This window comes from Armigeres subalbatus, chromosome 2 (assembly GCF_024139115.2).
Source record: "Armigeres subalbatus isolate Guangzhou_Male chromosome 2, GZ_Asu_2, whole genome shotgun sequence".
Taxonomy (NCBI): Eukaryota; Metazoa; Arthropoda; class Insecta; order Diptera; family Culicidae; genus Armigeres; species Armigeres subalbatus.
The window spans coordinates 394343120-394362155 of NC_085140.1; the positions used below are offsets into that span (position 1 = coordinate 394343120).

The 19036-nt window shown below is 47.3% G+C and overlaps 1 protein-coding gene and 1 pseudogene across 3 annotated transcripts in view; both read left to right on the plus strand.

Moving 5' to 3' along the window:
• Positions 1-9704, plus strand: part of LOC134216573 (amyloid protein-binding protein 2-like) — a 95412-nt pseudogene extending 85708 nt beyond the window's left edge.
• Positions 1-19036, plus strand: part of LOC134213214 (protein O-mannosyl-transferase TMTC2-like) — a 759458-nt gene that overhangs the window by 289486 nt on the left and 450936 nt on the right. The window lies entirely within an intron of this gene.

Genomic DNA, 19036 nt, shown 5'->3' on the forward strand with positions numbered 1-19036 from the left:
TTCTCCAATAGCTTCCGAATACACGACAGCATCGCGATAGGACGATATGAATGACAATCCGACGTAGGTTTTCCGGGCTTTTGGATGGCTATCACCCTCACTTGCCTCCAGTCATCCGGAACAATGTTAGTCTCCATGAATTGATTGAACAAATTCAATAAGCGCCTCTTCGCGGCGTCTGGGAGGTTTTTGAGCAAATTGAACCTGATTCTATCCATCCCTGGAGCTGAATTGTTACATGAAAGGAGAGCAAGCGAGAATTCGATCATCGTAAAAGGGCGATCCATATCATCCCTGTTAGCAAAAGTATCACGTGACACTTGCTCCACTGGTACCGAATCCGGACAAACTTTCTTTGCAAAGTCGAGTATCCATCGCGGCGAGCTTTCACGATCTTCGTTAGAGGACGACGCGTTGCGCATTCTCCTTCCGACGGTCCAAAGAGTTTTCATTGAAGTCTCACGCGACAAGCCTTCAACGAAAATGCGCCAATATTCGCGTTTCTTCACTTTGACCAGCTTTTTGAACTGGACTTCAAGCGCGATGTACCGTTTGTGAAGAACAATCGATCCGTTTTTCCGGAATTCTTTAAACGCAGAGGATTTCTCACGATAGAGTCGTGTGCACTCGCTATCCCACCACGGACTGTGGGGTTTCCTACGAACCGAGACTCCTGGCACCGGCCGGCGTTGTGCATGGAGAGCGCTGTCAAGAACCAATTTATATAGAAATTGGTACTCTTCTCGTGGGGAAAGAGCTTCTATCGACTGTATGCCATCGATGATGGCTTCTGCATATTTTCCCCAATCGATGTGCCTTGTGAGGTCATATGAGAGGTCGATAGAAGCAGATCGATAATGTCCATTGGAAATTAAAACTTCGATCGGCAAATGATCACTACCATGGGGATCTTGGACCACCTTCCAAGTACAGTCCAACGATAATGAGCTCGAACAAATGGAAAGATCTAGACGGCTATCTCTTGCTGGAGGTGCCACTCGTGTAACTTCTCCTGTATTCAAAATTGACATATTGTAGTCGTCGCAGAGGTCGTATATCATTGTTGAACGGTTGTCGTCGTACAGTTCCCCCAGCCTGTTCCGTGGGAGTTAAAATCTCCCATAAGCAACCGTGGCTCGGGCATAACCGAGCAGATGTGCGAAAGATCTCTACGAGATATCGCGGTGTTTGGAGGAAGATATATCGAGGCGATACTGAGGTCTTTTCCTCGAATAGTCACCTGACATGCGACAGCTTCGGTGCCAGACATCGGAGCAAGATCGACTCTATAGAAGGAGTGCTGTTTTTTGATCCCTAACAGCACACCTCCATATCGATTTGCCCGATCGCGGCGAATGATGTTAAAATCGGGAAAATGAAGGTTCACATCTGGAGTTAGCCATGTTTCACATAGTGCAAAAACATCACATTGTAATTTGTTAACTAAAAATTTAAAAATATCTAATTTAGGAAAAATACTCGAATACCGAAATCATTTGAGCCTTATCGACGAAGTTAGTCATCGAAGGATACGAATGACTCGAGGAGGGGCATTTTTGAAGCCAGTTGCTTCAGGAGAGGAGTCACTAAAGGAAGAATTGTTTTGACAATGTTCTTCACTGAGTCGGAAGCATCAAAGAAATTGAGAATGACCTCTACGATGCCAGAAAGCGTGAACATTGGAGCGCTCGGAGGATGCTCCGTTCGTTCTCTATGCTCTCTTCCTGGCTGAAAATTCGAAAAACTTGGGACATCTGGGATTTTAGATGTACCCGGAAGCGGTGGAAACTCTCGTTCATCCTGATGTGAAACCACAAAAGTTGAACGTTTTTGAGTATTTCCACCCGCTTTGCAATTGGCCATGTTGGATTGAGGCTCATTTTGAGGCAGTTTTCTAGGCCTCTTCGAGGGTCGCTGGCTCTGTTTGCTACGTTTCCTCGTTGGGCCTTTGAAAACAAAGGGAACCCCATTTCCAACTTCAGAGTCAGTACTACCTTGATCGTCCAAAGGAAGAGAAGCGTAGATGGTGTCAGTAACAATCGGTGAAGTGGCCTTCCTCAGCATCTTAGCTGTTGAAGGGACCGCTTCTGATGAATTCGCCGCTGTATGTACGTCGGGCAGGCTTCGAGAGCATGCGGAGGGCCTTCGTTGCAATAAACACATTTCGGCGCCGTCTTGCACGCGCCATCCACATGCTTCTCTCCGCACGATGCACAGCGAGGTTTATTGCAGCAGTACTGAGCGGTGTGGCCCAGCTGCTTGCAATTAACACAATTCATCACCTTCGGTACATACAGCCGAACCGGTAGACGAAGTTTGCCAATCACTACATAATCAGGCAGTGCGGACCCGGAGAAGGTCACACAGAAAGAGTCTGAAGGCGAAAAAACTCGTTTCTCCCCCTCCTGCGACACTGAATGCATTTGTTTGCAGTCCAATATCTCTACAGGAGGCAGAGAAGCATTTTTGAAACGGCCGAAACCTTGTTTCAATTCATCGCATGTCATGCTCCCCTCCGTGACCACCCCGCGATTTCACACTCTGCTGATGGGAGATAAACTTTATATTCAAGAGTGAAGAGCTCAAAGGTCGCAATCTCGTTGGCCTGTTTGCGATCAGAACAAGTGACGCGCAGCTTACTAGACCCAACCATGTCAATGGTCGTGACAGACGAGAAACGCTTTTCCAGATCTTTGCTGATCTGGCTAATATTCAATCGTTTGTCTTTGGGTCGAAAGAAAACAACATACGGCCCACTAGAGTCGGGAGGGTAGGCCTTGTGGCGGGGGTTCATGGGGAATGCAACTGTGTTGTTGGTGTCCATTTTGCTTTCTCTCGGTACACCAGAAGGCAACGAAGTATCAGACAGGGAATACGATGTACCCCCGCCATCATCACCTTCGCGCATTGCGGACACGAAACGCGCCGCTGCAGCGAGGTACACACTATTTTAAAATTACACACTTATCACAGGGACAGAAAAAAAAAACAAAAAAAATTGATCACACAGGGAAAGACAAGTGAAAAGGAATGAATAAAAAAAACACACACCCTTTATATAACTAATCGAATAAAGTCAGGTTGAAAAGGGGAATCAACGAAGAAGAATATACTTAACTCTTAGGCTACTGTGCACACTGCAGCGCACACCGGGCCGACAATGGTGGACGTACCGGACAGACGTGTGCGTTGGCTGCTCTCCTATCTCACACAGCAGCTGGATGGTATGGACCGCGGGGGGCGATGGTGAGGCGGCGATTGTTGGTAGGATGATTTCCAATGGCTATGATGGTGTCTGATGTAGAACGGAGTTCACCACCACGAGGAACCGCCTGCGTGGGGTGAAGAAACTCGGGTGTCGATGGACGCCAGAAATCTCTCAGAATCACTCAAAACACTAGTTTTTCACAACTTAGCTGAAGGCTACTTAATGGTTCTCCAATAAAAAACTCTTCCACTGATCTTCGGTAAGAGAAGAATGAGAATTCAAGGAAAACCCGAAAAGCAATTGAGCGTACGCGGACTATCGACTGTCTCGCACGGTTGCTCGACGTGGAATGATATAAACTCGTCTTATGACAGGTGAAAACATTCCACTAAAAAGCTCAAAATAATTTTCTTATCAAAGTTATTCTGGTTTGCACTCTGTCCAGCCGACTGTAATTTACATAAATGGTCATGGCCTCATGATTTGATTATAAATAGTCTTCAGTAAATGCAAGATCGTAGAAAGCATAGTGCTTTCCTCTCCTGCTACTCAAGAAAGCGTAATTGGGTGAGTGCCTAGAGATGACGCCGTACAAACACTCGATTCGAGTTCGAATCCCAGTGAATGCCAACATTTTTTTCAATGCGTAACGAAGTCGGCAAAGAAGATTTAACTATTTTGGTCGATAAAACAGTGATGGCTGATAACTAAATAATAACTAAATTAGTTATTTGAGTTAATAATATGTATAACAAAATGTGTTATCAATTTGGTATCAGTGATAACCTAATTTGTTTTCAGGTAGTTATTTCAGGAACAAATTTCTGGTATCATATTTGTTATGTTGGCTGTTAATTCAGTCAAAATGATAACAAGTTCAGTTATCAATATGTTTGATAACCGGATATTAGAATTTGTTATCAATTAGTTATTCATTTTTGCTCGGGTTATCGAAAATGTTATCAGGTCAAAAATGGTCTGACCAAAAATGTAGGGTAAAATACCCAATAGTGGCGGAATTTTGCTCTTCCTGTCATGAGGAGTAGAAATTTTCAACATATTAATTCTGCTTGATATCTAATAACAAGTTCTGCATCTTCTCTTCACGATACATACATAAAACACTCAAATACACGACGTTTTATCTTTGAAATTAACATTTTAAAGTCTGACTGAATTCGCCATATAGTAGACCCCCTGGGGGTCCATAATAGGAAATTTCTTTCCTATAGTCGACACTTCATTTGATTTTCATGTTTCGTTTCGGGACGTTCTTCTTCCCTATTATGGATCCCCCAAAATATTCCTATAATGGACACTCTCGTGTTTATTTTTTATTGAATTGTAAAAAAAACATTTAATTTTACTTTACATAGCATTTCCAATGCATGTAATCAAATCATAGGATTGTAAGGTAGGTTCTCCCGATGGAATTTCATGGAAAAATGTTTACATTGTGCTATAATAATGCTAAAATGGCAGGAGGGTCCACTATTGATTGAGAGTCCACTATTGGGCACTTTGCCCTATTTTTTTATCGAAAACGACATACAGCCGAAATGGACATTCAGCCGAACTGGTAATTTGTCCGTAATTTACTTTCTCTTTCGATTATTACAAAGCCATACTAACATTTACATTGGATTTTCCAGCAACTACCTCATCGACAGCAGAAATAGTTTTTGATCTGATGTCAATGTCACATCAAGATAGTAAGATGAACCGTTAGAACAACCAAAAAGATATCAAATCAAGTAAACAAAATTGATGATTTCACAACATTAAAACAAGTTATCGATTTGCTCTTAAGCTTTGCTCGGGTAGGCTTCTACCATTCTACCAAATAGTCTTTTCGGTTAAACGATTCGGCCTAACAACTTTCAGCCTTGTGACTTTCTGCCGAACAACTCTTTCCTGTTCAAAAATTCAGTTTCAAACAGATTTATCGTTATAAATCTCCATATATTGCATTTCCAACCAGAATTATTCCTCCAGCCGGCTTGCTTACATTTGGTTTTGACGCCAAATAGCAAAAAACGACGATGAATGTCCGCAATATCTCATTTAAACCAGCGAAAGTCTCGAGAGAAATGGACAAAATGTCGGCATCCTTGTCCCTATCAAGTGGATAATTTTTCAGCCCACTTGGGACGAGTGATTGTTGATTTCGAACATACGAGAGATAAAGATGGGTTGCTGTTTATAGTACCAGTCATTTTGCTTGCGTTGAATAAAGGCAGCATGCAAACAAACAGAGAAAATCAAATCATCTTATTGAGCGTGAATTCTAATTGGTTGCATGTAAAATACTACCACATTGATTGTAAGAGTGCGTTTCAGATTCCCCCAATAGCACGCTTGCCAAGGACATGCTAACGAAAATACTATTTATGAACCATTTATTTCACAAATATTCACCATATTTGCAAGTGAAGAAGTTTAGAAAAATGAAAACTGTATTAAAAATTGCAATTGCAAAAAGGCCTCATGTTGTGCCTTCAAACAAATTGCATACGTTAATTCTCGCTTAACTTTTCAAAAGGTCCTAAGTAACATTTTTTTCATGAATTAATTTGAATAGCGCAATCAACAGAACAACATGAAAGCTTTTGATTGCAGTACTCAAATTAATTCATGAAAAAAATGTTACTTAGGACCTTTTGAAAAGTTAAGCGAGAATTATTGGCTGCCGCATAACTTTGAGATTTACTGCTAGTTGAAACCGTGGCAGTTGTGTTGCTCTCGCGCTCGCGATACTCTCAAGGAAACTTTTTTCCAAAACGTACACAATGCTTTAGGTGGGGATGATGCATAACGCACTACTGAAAAAAGCCAATTGTAAAACTTATTCAAGGCAATTCCTTGCTTTGTACTGTGCATAAACAGTTATAACTGTGCCAACTACCTGATATTATTACACAATTATTCATAAATACAATTATTGGATGCTTGTTTTTAACTCTGCCTGCATTGAAGTTTCATGATTGGTACGTGCGTTTGATTCCACTCCTCTCTATATCGATCAGCTGTTGTGAATCCTCTCAAAATTCTCACGTGTTTCAACTTCCCGAGTTGAGAGAATACTTTTTCGGTAGGGACACGGCAGGTATTTCCGTCCATCGTCATAGGGGCTAAAATCAATGAAAGCAACGTCATTTTGCTAGAACTCCACTATAGCAGAACGTTTCGCCTATACATGAAGCATTACTAGAGGCTTGGTGTGGGTTCAGTTTAGCATTATGTTATTTGCGAATGAAACTTAACCGCTGAGTGGATTAACCTGTTTTTACAAAAATTCTTAGCAACCTAATCGCAAGCATCGGATATTCTATCTGCAGCTTTCGGTTATTTTCTCCAGTACGGGTTATTGGTGAGAATGTTTTGATTTTAGAGTTTCACCTATACTAACGTAGTGCTACAAATCGAAAGCGCATGTCACCATTTGGCTACGGGAGCCCCCAGTATTGTCCAAAAAAGTTTTGGTTAATTGTGTCGCTATACTAATGGAAATTGTGAAATAAAAATGATAACTGACATAGTGTGGTTGTTATCCATTCATCTGATGTTCGAAAGCAGGTATGTTCATTCAGAAAACTCTTTTATTGGGCAAAAGAAAAACTCTAGCACAGCCAGCCTGCATAAGTCAACAAAACATGGCTGCTAAAAACCGAGTCAAAGTGATTTTTTCACGCAAGATAATTGCTTTTAATAGTTTAAGAAGTGTATAAATCTAGAGGTATGAAGCAGATATATGTTTGATACACTTTTCTAAAGAAGCTGTGGGTAACATCTCTTTACAAATCGACGTATTATCGCTGAAATATTGATTAATTTGCGTGATGAGCCAATGTTACATCCAGGGCCAACATTACCGCCGGTTACCCTATATTAATTATCATGTGTTTTTTTTTCTTGATTTATTCTGGATTTTTTTAAACATGTTGCGAAGAGTTTGGTGGCAAATTGAAGTCACACGATTAAAAATATGAACGAAAAAAAATCGTGTAAAAACAAAATCCTGTGTATTTTTTATGAAGCCTATCGGCCTTCTCTGTCACTTCACTTCTAAACACATTCATATTCGGCTGTGCACCGTCAATTTTCGGAATGAATATGTGTCAGTGATTACTCTTTTGAATATAACAAATTATTAAATAATCATTTTCATCACTTTTTTTTGCAACACATCGAGTTATATTTTTGTTCAATTATGTTATTAATATTTGGTAATATTTTTGTTAAATGTAGAAGATGTTTCGTTACAATTTTTGTTATTTCAATTACTAATGGTACATGTTTCAAAACAACCGCTGTTATAAAAAAAACTGCTGTAATAGAATAACAAGTTCTGATATAAATATGTTACTATATACTGGTCGGGATACTATAACAAATTATGTCATTGATATAATTGTGATAAAATTTTGTTATGACTAACTGGTCGGGCACAGAGGTCTACCTGGGATTCTAATTTCGGTATCTACCAAATCGGCTTTAGCTATTGTTTATTTGAATGTTTCATGCAATCTGCAATTTTCATAAAATTGATTTTCCTCCCTCATTTCCTCATTTTCTCATTTTCTCATTTTCTCATTTTCTCATTTTATCATTTTATATATTTGCCTTTCTCGTACAACAAAGTTGTACCGAAAGGCTATAGGATTACTCTCAAAATGAACATTTGATAGAAGGCCCGAAGGCCCATAGTGTTATATACCGATCGAATCAGCTCGACGAACCGAGGTGATGTCTGTTTGTTTGTGTGTATGTATATGTGTGTATGTAAAATTTTGTAGACTCACTTTTTGTCACTTAGCATTACCCGATTTACTCGCATCAACCATTCGACGGGGAATGCGGTTCCATTGTTTGCTATTGAAAATTGGCCCGATTGGACATTGCGTTTCGGAATTATTGAAACAAAATGATAAAAAATGTGATCTATTCTCCTAAAGTGCTTTTTTGACCTTTCTTACGTGATTTTTACATTACATTTTACGACACACGAGAAAGGCATCATCACCGCTAGGTGGATTAATTTGGGTTTTTTTTTCTAAATTTCTTCTCATTTTTTAATATTCTTGTTTTTATTTTTATTTTTACGTTTTTTTATTTTATTATTTGATCATACTTTTATTTTCTATTTTTTTTTAATTCGGATTTTTTATGCTTTCTAATTTGCACATTTTCTCGTATTCTAATTTTCCTGTTTTTAATTTTTCCATGTCCTTTCGCATCCCTTATTTTTTATTGATTTTCTAATTTTGCTCATTTGTCTGTCAATCTAATTTTATTTTATGTGTCTTCACTTCTTTTCATTTTTTTCGTCGTCTGCGATGGAATTCCATGAATCATTGCTTCATTGACTTGAACTGAATAACATCATTGCTTCATCGACGTAAGGACTGTTCTTGTCAATATTCCATGGTATCACAATTTATAAATATCACAGCAGAAGAGAAGCCTAAATTCCACCGAAAATTTTCACCAGATAATAATGGAACGATAATTAATGATCATCTTCAAAACGCAGCAACTCGTCACGCCCACCCATCTTCCAGCTGACAACGAAACTCTCGTCCCACCTCTCTAATCAACCACCCACACAGAATACCGTCCCACTCGCTCAAACAGACGCCTTCGTCCTGCGCTGCTCCCCGGTTCGGTTGATCGCATCGTGACACAACAAAATCCAGTCGAGGTGCAGATGGCCGTGTCCCTTCCCATCTCCCGTTTCTCCGGTCGATTACGTTCCGATGTAACAGCCATTCCTTCTAAATCCCTGGCAGAACTTTCGTCCGCTTCTCGCCCTTCCTTCGTTCACCTCTTCTGCCGGGTGTCGCTACCAGCAGCTCTTGATACAAAAGTAGTGATAATAATTGGGATAAATCCCTGGCAGTCGCTTCCTGTCTGCCGTCTCTCGGCATCGTCATCGTCACACCGTAGTGCGTCGGTATTTTCACTTAGGCGCTCAAAGTTTCGTCGTACATAACGGGGCTGCAGGGAGCCCCGAGCCCCGAATCCCGGGCAAAACTGAACAATGATCGAACGGGACCGGCAAAAAGTGTGCCAGGTGAGGCGGACGAACGGTGAGACAAGGGCTTATAATTTAATTAGACGGTTATTAGGAATCTCTGGGATGAAACATGTCATTGGCAGTTATGTTCCATTTTTTGGAGTGGATTGAAGTGGGGCGGGTGACTGATACAAGGTGGCGTGGAACGTGTCACCTTTGCCGAAGGTGGCTGATTGGGGAAGTTCAACGGATTGGAGCGGGATTATTGATGGAATAATGAGCAACTAACAGAACTTCCACTTAAGCAGGCTGCGGTTGGGGAGAAAGAGGGTGTGAGATTTTGATTGAGATTGAGTGCATAACGAGCTAATTAAACGATTTGAAAATATTTTAACATTTTTTTTTTCTCTCTCTCTCTATTCTCTTGTTTCAGGTATGGTGGAGGTGTTTGATGATGATGAAGAATCTCTGGTTTTGTAAGTGAAACTGTTGATTATGACTCATGTTAACTTTAATTTTCATTAAACAATAAATATCTGAATCGAAATATGACAGCGTGTCCATAGAACAAAATTGAACTTGACGCATCGTTCAATTTACGTCGAGTGCTTTTCAAACCGTTCACTGCATAACGTGCAGTGCACTATAGTGCGGCAAAAAACGATTGATATTACAACATGTAGCAAGCAGTTAAAAATCAACTGTTTTTAACTTGGCCATTGCTCCTATTCGCACGGTGTGAAACATGTTTCTATATTCTTGGTTAATGGTTACTCAACTAAGTTTGATTGAATCGTTCAGAATTGTGCAGATAGGAGATAGGACATTTTGAGCTGTTAAACTAGCATTGTCCCGCAGCACATACCTCTTATGCCATTCCAAAATTGTGTCAGCCATCTCGCTGCCGCTTTTTCGATAGCGCGAAATTAGATTATTGTCCCAAGGAACAAAAACATGGCCACTGCACACTTATCTGTAAAATTAACAAATTATGCCCCAAGAGTAATTCGAGCGCAACCAAACGAGATGATGCCTGGCAGCTTCTGTACACTGCGTCCACGGAATCGGTCCAGTTTGGAGGCTATGTAAAATAGCAGTGCTGTCATGGCCGAGCCATGCGGACTGCACACGGGGATCGCCCGGGCCCTGGACAGGACAAAAGCAGCAATGGCATTGCATTTGGTGCAGTAAAGCTTTCCGCGAGGGAATCATAAACTGGATTGCGTCGTAAATCCGCGCGGCCCCATCAGCCATGGACAGCCCGGCAGCAGCCGGCAGCGATGCGTACTTAATCCTGCGATGTACACATTGTATGTGTCCACTGTGAGTGAGTGTTGTCCTATGTACAGTGCCCATTAGCGCGCGCTTCAACCATCAGCGCCAACAATGGCGATGGTGCTTCAGAGCTTTGTTTTTGCTCAATGACCGTTCGACAGGTCGTTTGTTGCAGGTTGGGACCCGGAAGGAGGGGAATAGGTGATTTTTGTTCCACTGCATTCTGAATACTTTACTGGCACTCGAGTTGTTGCATGTGTTGAAAAGCATAATGCGTAGTGGAGCCATTGGATTAAACAGCGCCATAACCGCCATCGTAGAGGTCATTTTGCACGATTGAATAATTCAGGCTGCACTATTCCGGAGTGCGATGATGTGGCTTGGGGTTCCGCGGGCAGATGCTTCCGTCGAATCAATAAATTTTATTCTAATGAATGACAGTGACTGATTCCGTCAAATGAAGTGATAATAAAGTAGTGGGAAAGTGGTTGACATTCGTGTCTATGTTGCTCGAAATCATACTTCAGGCATAGAAAAAAATGCCAAAAAATATAGGGAGCGCATATTTTCGATTATTTTAAATTTAGTTAAAGTACTAAATTTCTGTCTTTGAAACAAGTTAGATCGAGTTTCGCGTCTACTATCCGACGTTTCGGTGTGTATTTCACCTTCTTCATGGATTTAGAAGCTGCGTTTTGTGAGCCTCTAAATCTCAAAAGAAGTTGAAACACACACACCAAAACGTCGGATAGTAGACGCGAAACTTACTTAGCTTGCTATAAAGACTGAAAGTGTCGAAAAATATCATCGTCAATAATAAAACACACACAAAGCAATAATTAATACAAATGAATTTCCCAAGAAAACCAAATGATATTTTTTAATAGATTTGAATCACTGTCGAAATTTAATGCCTAAGACTGGAATGGCCCTTTGATTTTAAGATAAATTTGGTTGGAACATACATTCAAAATTAATTTGTTTTTACATGACACATAAAAAACTATTGCTGTTGAAATTACTATATCGAGGGTTAATTTAAGCTGGGACGGGACTTGCAAAGAGGAAAAAATGTAACTTCATCTGCTGCCAGTCAGCTGCTGTCACGAACTGTCAGTTGCAGCCAGCAGCTTTTTGCGTGAAAGTATTGGTATCCCAAATAAAATATTCAATGTGATTTTTGTTTTACGAAGACTTAAACGAGTATTTCAAATCATCCGGTTAGTTTATTATTGATTAGTTATAAACAAGTTAATTTAACGAATGAATTTAGCAATTCGCGAGTTTGATACACTTTTATTGTGCTCAGAAGAGTTCACCCGGGGATTAGGTGAAACAGCCAAGGAAATAGTTGAAACTGGATGGTCAACTGTGATGAAAAAAAGAACAAGTGTCAAAACAAGGGAAAAGAAGCAGCGTCTTTGCAGGTTTCGTCTCAGAATTTAAGAATATGCACCGACGGTTTCAGCAGTTAACAAACCCGTTTGATTTTCTTATGCGCGATTTAAAAATCAACTGTGGGCTTTGCGGAACTGAACTGGAACAGAACTGGGACTAGATTGGGACTAGACTGAGGCTGGACTGGGACTGAACTGGGACTGGACTGGGACAGGGCAGGGACTGGACTGGGACTGGACTGGAATAGGACTAGGACTGGGACTGGATTGGGTCTGAACTGCGACTAGACGTGGGCTGCATTAAGACTAGATGGGACTGTACTGGGACTGGACTGGGACTAGACTAGGACTAGACTTAGACTAGACTGGGACTAGACTTAGACTAGACTGGGACTAGACTGGGACTAGACTGGGACTGGACTGGTAATGGACTGGTACCGTACTGGGACTGGACTAGGTCTGAACTGAGACTGCACTGAGACTGGACTGAGACTGGACTGAGACTGGACTGAGACTGGACTGAGACTGGACTGAGACTGGACTGAGACTGGACTGAGACTGGACTGAGACTGGACTGAGACTGGACTGAGACTGGACTGGGACTGGACTGGGACTGGACTGGGACTGGACTGGGACTGGACTGGGACTGGACTGGGACTGTGGGACTGAACTGGGACTGCACTGGGACTAGACTAGGACTAGAATGGGACTAGACTGGAACTGGACTGGACTGGTACTGGACTGGTACTGGACTAGGACTGGACTGGGACTGGACTGGGACTGGACTGGGCCTGGACTGGGACTGGACTTGGGCAGGACTGGGACTGAACTGGAACTGGACTGGGACTGGAATAAGATTGGACTGGGACTGAACTGGGACTGGACTAGGACTGGACTGGGACTGGACTGGGACTGGACTGAGACTGAACTGGGACTGAACTGGGACTGGACTGGGACTGGATTGGGACTGGACTGGGACTGGACTGGGACTGGACTGGGACTGGACTGGGACTGGACTGGGACTGGACTGGGACTGGACTGGGACTGGACTGGGACTGGACTGGGACTGGACTGGACTGGGACTGGACTGGGACTGGACTGGGACTGGACTGGGACTAGACTAGGACTAGAATGGGACTAGACTGGAACTGGACTGGACTGGTACTGGACTGGTACTGGACTAGGACTGGACTGGGACTGGACTGGGACTGGACTGGGCCTGGACTGGGACTGGACTTGGGCAGGACTGGGACTGAACTGGAACTGGACTGGGACTGGAATAAGATTGGACTGGGACTGAACTGGGACTGGACTGGGACTGGACTGGGACTGGACTGGACTGAGACTGGACTGGGACTGGACTGGGACTGGACTGGGACTGGATTGGGACTGGACTGGGACTGGACTGGGACTGGACTGGGACTGGACTGGGACTGGACTGGGACTGGACTGGGACTGGACTGGGACTGGACTGGGACTGGACTGGGACTGGACTGGGACTGGACTGGGACTGGACTGGGACTGGACTGGGACTGGACTGGGACTGGACTGGGACTGAACTGGGACTGAACTGGGACTGAACTGGGACTGGACTGGGACTGGACTGGGACTGGACTGGGACTGGAACTGGACTGGACTGGTACTTGACTGGGATTGGAACTGGACTGGGACTGGACTGGAACGGGACTGAACTGGATTGGGACTGGACTGGGACTGAATTGGGACTGGACTGGGACTGGACTGGGACTGGACTGGGACTGGACTGGACTGGGACTGGACTGGGACTGGACTGGGACTGGACTGGGACTGGACTGGGACTGGACTGGGACTGGACTGGGACTGGACTGGGACTGGACTGGGACTGGACTGGGACTGGACTGGGACTGGACTGGGACTGGACTGGGACTGGACTGGGACTGGACTGGGACTGGACTGGGACTGGACTGGGACTGGACTGAGGCAGGACTGGGACTGAACTGGAACTGGACTGGGACAGGACAGGGACTGGACTGGGACTGGACTAAGATTGGACTGGGACTGGACTGGGACTGGACTGACGCTGAACTGACGCTGAACTGGGACTGGACTGGGACTGGACTGGGACTGGACTGGGACTGGACTGGGACTGGACTGGGACTGGACTGGGACTGGACTGGGACTGGACTGGGACTGGACTGGGACTGGACTGGACTTAGGCAGGACTGGGACTGAACTGGAACTGGACTGGGACAGGACAGGGACTGGACTGGGACTGGACTAAGATTGGACTGGGACTGGACTAAAATTGGACTGACGCTGAACTGGGACTGGACTGGGACTGGACTGGGACTGGACTGGGACTGGACTGGGACTGGACTGGGACTGGACTGGGACTTGACTGGGACTGGACTGGGACTGGACTGGGACTGGACTGGGACTGGACTGGGACTGGACTAAGACTGGACTGACGCTGGACTGGGACCGGACTGGGACTGGACTGGGACTGGACTGGGACTGGACTGGGATTGGATTGGGATTGTACTGAGGCTGGACTGGAACTGGACTGGGACTGAACTGGGACTGGACTGGGACTGGACTGGGATTGGGACTGAACTGGAACTGGACTGGGACTGGACTAAGATTGGACTGGGACTGAACTGGGACTGGACTAGGACTGGACTGGGACTGGACTGGGACTGGACTGAGACTGAACTGCGACTGAACGGGGACTGGATTGGGACTGAACTGGGACTGGATTGGTACTGGACTGGGACTGGACTGGGACTGGACTGGGACTGGGACTGGACTGGGACTGGACTGGGACTGGACTGGGACTGGACTGGGACTGGACTGGGACTGGACTGGGACTGGACTGGGACTGGGCTGGGACTAAACTGGGACTGAACTGGGACTGGACTGGAACTGGACTGGGACTGGACTGGTACTTGACTGGGACTGGACTGGTACTTGACTGGGATTGGAACTGGACTGGGACTGGACTGGAACGGGACTGGACTGGAACGGGACTGAACTGGATCTGGATTGGATACTGGACTGGGACTGGACTGGGACTGGACTGGGACTGGACTGGGACTGGACTGGGACTGGACTGTGACTGGACTGGAACTGGACTGGGACTGGACTTAGGCAGGACTGGGACTGAACTGGAACTGGACTGGGACAGGACAGGGACTGGACTGGGACAGGACTAAGATTGGACTGGGGCTGGACTGGGACTGGACTAAGATTGGACTGACGCTGAACTGGGACTGGACTAGGACTGGACTGGGACTGGACTGGGACTAGACTAGGACTAGAATGGGACTAGACTGGGACTGGACTGGACTGGTACTTGACTTGGACTGGACTGGGACTGTACTGGGACTGCACTGGGACTAGACTGGGACTTGACTGAGGCTGAACTGGGACTGAACTGGGACTGGACTGAGACAGGGCAGGGACTGGACTGGGACTGTGGGACTGAACTGGGACTGCACTGGGACTGGACTGGGACTAGAATGGGACTAGACTGGAACTGGACTGGTACTGGACTAGGACTGGACTGGGACTGGACTGGGACTGGACTGGGCCTGGACTGGGACTGGACTTGGGCAGGACTGGGACTGAACTGGAACTGGACTGGGACTGGAATAAGATTGGACTGGGACTGAACTGGGACTGGACTAGGACTGGACTGGGACTGGACTGGGACTGGACTGAGACTGAACTGGGACTGAACTGGGACTGGACTGGGACTGGATTGGGACTGGACTGGGACTGGACTGGGACTGGACTGGGACTGGACTGGGACTGGACTGGGACTGGACTGGGACTGGACTGGGACTGGACTGGGACTGGACTGGGACTGGACTGGGACTGGACTGGGACTGGACTGGGACTGGACTGGGACTGGACTGGGACTGGACTGGGACTGGACTGGGACTGGTCTGGGACTGGACTGGGACTGGGCTGGGACTGGACTGGGACTGAACTGGGACTGAACTGGGACTGGACTGGAACTGGACTGGGACTGGACTGGGACTGGACTGGAACTTGACTGGGACTGGACTGGAATTTGACTGGGATTGGAACTGGACTGGGACTGGACTGGAACGGGACTGAACTGGATTTGGATTGGATACTGGACTGGGACTGGACTGGGACTGGACTGGGACTGGACTGGGACTGGACTGGGACTGGACTGGGACTGGACTGGGACTGGACTGGGACTGGACTGGGACTGGACTGGGACTGGACTGGGACTGGACTGGGACTGGACTGGGACTGGACTGGGACTGGACTGGGACTGGACTGGGACTGGACTGGGACTGGACTGGGACTGGACTGGGACTGGACTGGGACTGGACTGGGACTGGACTGGGACTGGACTGGGACTGGACTGGGACTGGACTGGGACTGGACTGGGACTGGACTGGGACTGGACTGGGACTGGACTGGGACTGGACTGGGACTGGACTGGGACTGGACTGGGACTGGACTGGGACTGGACTGGGACTGGACTGGGACTGGACTGGGACTGGACTGGGACTGGACTGGGACTGGACTGGGACTGGACTGGGACTGGACTGGGACTGGACTGGGACTGGACTGGGACTGGACTGGGACTGGACTGGGACTGGACTGGGACTGGACTGGGACTGGACTGGACTGGGACTGGACTGGACTGGGACTGGACTGGGACTGGACTGGGACTGGACTGGGACTGGACTGGGACTGGACTGGGACTGGACTGGGACTGGACTGGGACTGGACTGGGACTGGACTGGGACTGGACTGGGACTGGACTGGGACTGGACTGGGACTGGACTGGGGATGGACTGGGACTGGACTGGGACTGGACTGGGACTGGACTGGGACTGGACTGGGACTGGACTGGGACTGGACTGGGACTGGACTGGGACTGGGACTGGGACTGGACTGGGACTGGACTAAGATTGGACTGGGACTGGACTGGGACTGGACTAAGATTGGACTGACGCTGAACTGGGACTGGACTGGGACTGGACTGGGACTGGACTGGGACTGGACTGGGACTGGACTGGGACTGTACTGGGACTGGACAGGGACTGGACTGGGACTGGACTGGGACTGGACTGGGACTGGACTGGACTTAGGCAGGACTGGGACTGAACTGGAACTGGACTGGGACAGGACAGGGACTGGACTGGGACTGGACTAAGATTGGACAGGGACTGGACTGGGACTCGACTAAGATTGGACTGGGACTGGACTAAGATTGGACTGACGCTGAACTGGGACTGGACTGGGACTGGACTGGGACTGGACTGGGACTGGACTGGGACTGGACTGGACTGGTACTTGACTGGGACTGGACTGGTACTTGACTGGGATTGGAACTGGACTGGGACTGGACTGGAACGGGACTGAACTGGATCTGGATTGGATACTGGACTGGGACTGGACTAAGATTGGACTGGGACTGGACTAAGATTGGACTGACGCTGAACTGGGACTGGACTGGGACTGGACTAGGACTGAACTGGGACTGGACTGGGACTGGACTGGGACTGGACTGGGACTGGACTAGGACTGGACTGGGACTGGACTGGGACTGGACTGAGACTGGACTGAGACTGAACTGGAACTGGACTGGGACAGGACAGGGACTGGACTGGGACTGAACTAAGATTGGACTGGGACTGGACTTAGATTGAACTGAGACTGAACTGGGACTGGACTGGGACTGGACTGGGACTGGACTGGGACTGGACTTGGACTGGACTGGGACTGGACTGGGACTGGACTGGGACTGGACTGGGACTGGACTGGGACTGGACTGGGATTGGACTGGGACTGGACTGGGACTGGACTGGGACTGGACTGGGACTGGACTGGGACTGGACTGGGACTGGACTGGGACTGGACTGGGACTGGACTGGGACTGGACTGGGACTGGACTGGGACTGGACTGGGACTGGACTGGGACTGGACTGGGACTGGACTGGGACTGGACTGGACTTAGGCAGGACTGGGACTGAACTGGAACTGGACTGGGACAGGACAGGGACTGGACTGGGACTGGACTAAGATTGGACCGGGACTGGACTGGGACTGGACTAAGATTGGACTGGGACTGGACTAAGATTGGACTGACGCTGAACTGGGACTGGACTGGGACTGGACTGGGACTGGACTGGGACTGGACTGGGACTTGACTGGGACTGGACTGGGACTGGACTGGGACTGGACTGGGACTGGACTGGGACTGGACTGGGACTGGACTGGACTGGGACTGGACTGGGACTGGACTGGGACTGGACTGGGACTGGACTGGGACTGGACTTAGGAAGGACTGGGACTGAACTGGAACTGGACTGGGAACGGACTAAGATTGGACTGGGACTGGACTGGGACTGGACTGGGACTGGACTAAGATTGGACTGACGCTGAACTGGGAGTGGACTAGGACTGGACTGGGACTGGACTGGGACTGGACTGGGACTGGACTGGGACTGAACTGGGACTGAACTGGGACTGGACTGGGACTGGACTTAGGCAGGAGTGGGACTGAACTGGAACTGGACTGGGACTGGAATAAGATTGGACTGGGACTGAACTGGGACTGGACTAGGACTGGACTGGGACTGGACTGGGACTGGACTGAGACTGAACTGCGACTGAACGGGGACTGGATTGGGACTGAACTGGGACTGGATTGGTACTGGACTGGGACTGGACTGGGACTGGACTGGGACTGGACTGGGACTGGACTGGGACTGGACTGGGACTGGACTGGGACTGGACTGGGACTGGACTGGGACTGGACTGGGACTGGACTGGGACTGGACTGGGACTGGGCTGGGACTAAACTGGGACTGAACTGGGACTGGTCTGGAACTGGACTGGGACTGGACTGGTACTTGACTGGGACTGGACTGGTACTTGACTGGGATTGGAACTGGACTGGGACTGGACTGGAACGGGACTGGACTGGAACGGGACTGAACTGGATCTGGATTGGATACTGGACTGGGACTGGACTGGGACTGGACTGGGACTGGACTGGGACTGGACTGGGACTGGACTGTGACTGGACTGGGACTGGACTGGGACTGGACTTAGGCAGGACTGGGACTGAACTGGAACTGGACTGGGACAGGACAGGGACTGGACTGGGAC